At 49.5% G+C, this 1,494-nt stretch overlaps 1 long non-coding RNA gene across 1 annotated transcript; it reads right to left on the reverse strand.

Moving 5' to 3' along the window:
• Positions 1-509: 509 nt before the first annotated feature.
• Positions 510-966, reverse strand: LOC141078228 (uncharacterized). The gene is made up of 3 exons (XR_012227725.1): positions 865-966; positions 719-793; positions 510-583 (listed from the first exon to the last, which is right to left on the reverse strand). It is a non-coding gene; the product is annotated as an uncharacterized lncRNA (long non-coding RNA).
• Positions 967-1,494: the final 528 nt, after the last annotated feature.

Here is a 1,494-nt window from a genome sequence, read left to right on the forward strand (position 1 = left end):
ACGAGAAAGGACAAAGTGGTTAGTATACAACATCAGTGTTTCCCAAACTCCAGTCCTCATGGTCCCCAGGGGTCATGTTTTCAGGATTTCCAAAGTAAATAGAAATCCTGAACACATGATCCGTGGGGACCACGAGGACTGGAGTTCGGGAAACACTGGTTTAAATCAAGCAACCGGTACTGTATATACTTACGCTCTTTAATCTGGGCCCGAGCTTCGAGGTCCTCCCAGCGGTCCACAAGGAGCGAACAGATTTCCTCCCAGAGTCGTCGGGTAACGATCAGGTCAGCGTGGCGGCGGTCAGCCATATTCCAGAGCGGCTCCCTTTCTCTGACGAGATCGATGAGGCGGTCCACATCAATCCCTCCATCCTCACCGTCAGAGTCGGGAGCACGCTGTGAAGGCTGTTAAAGAAAAAGACAAAAATAACATAATTAGCCTCCACAAAAGAAATGAAATAAAAAGTGCAAAAAAACAAAGCAAAAATATTTATACTTACACGCTGGTGACCGCCGCGTTGCTGTCGCCGACGACCCTGGGAGGCACTGCGAGGACCTCTTGGCCGAGCACCAGATTGGGAAGACTAGAGAAGAAAACAAAAAATGTTATGTCTTTGGATGTAGGCATTTGTTTGCTGTGTGTGGTCTGCAGAACATTGTTTTCTATGTGTTGTGTGTAGTGTGATGTTGTGTTTCTGCGTTTGATGCAAAAAACTTACCAATTGTGAGCCCACTCCAAGTGTCTGTCCACCCCTTCCTTCTTCTTCAGGGAGCTCCTCTTCATCTTGTGATTCCTGTTTTGAAATAAAAGGCAATGAATACACATATATTACAGAGATGATGGATTTTGGAAATAAAAACTTACCGTCAAACGCTGACGATGCGAGGGAGGGCTCCCAGAAGATGTGCTGTCTTCCTCATGGCCAGACTCCATGGCTGTGGGTGGTGTTTCTGCTGCTGCCATTGCTGCTGCTGCTGCTGCTGCATCTATTGGGCGGCTGTTGAATAAAGAGAAACAAAGGGCCAATGAATATCTTGATATTCCATAGCCCTAGTTTGGAGGAATGGGGGATTTGATAATTACCGTCTCTCATCTGCTGCTGGACTCCCCTCCCGTTGTTCAGCATGCTGCTCCATTTGGGGTGGTGCTGATGGTGCTGCTGCTGCAGATGTCTGCTGCCTTCTCCTGCTCCTGGTTCTTGGCTTGGGTGGCATGTTGGGTGTGGCTGAGGGTCCCATTGTCTTGTTTTTATATATGTCCTGTGGGCAGAGCTACTGAGCATGCTCAGACCAAAGAAACCGGATCCGGCCGCCGGATCTGGCTGTCGCCGGATCAGGCGCATTGCGGCGCTCATAGGCTTTCATTGTATGAAAAAGCCGGACACGCCGGATCCGGCGTGTCCGGCTTTTTCGCCGGAGACAAAAAACGTTACAGTAGCCGTTTTTTCCAGACGCCGGATCGCGTCACATTGCCGGATCCGGCGAAAATCGGATG

The sequence above is a fragment of the Dendrobates tinctorius genome, unplaced genomic scaffold (genome assembly GCF_039654945.1).
Source record: "Dendrobates tinctorius isolate UK_male_01 unplaced genomic scaffold, ASM3965494v1 ptg000016l, whole genome shotgun sequence".
In the NCBI taxonomy this organism is placed as follows: Eukaryota; Metazoa; Chordata; class Amphibia; order Anura; family Dendrobatidae; genus Dendrobates; species Dendrobates tinctorius.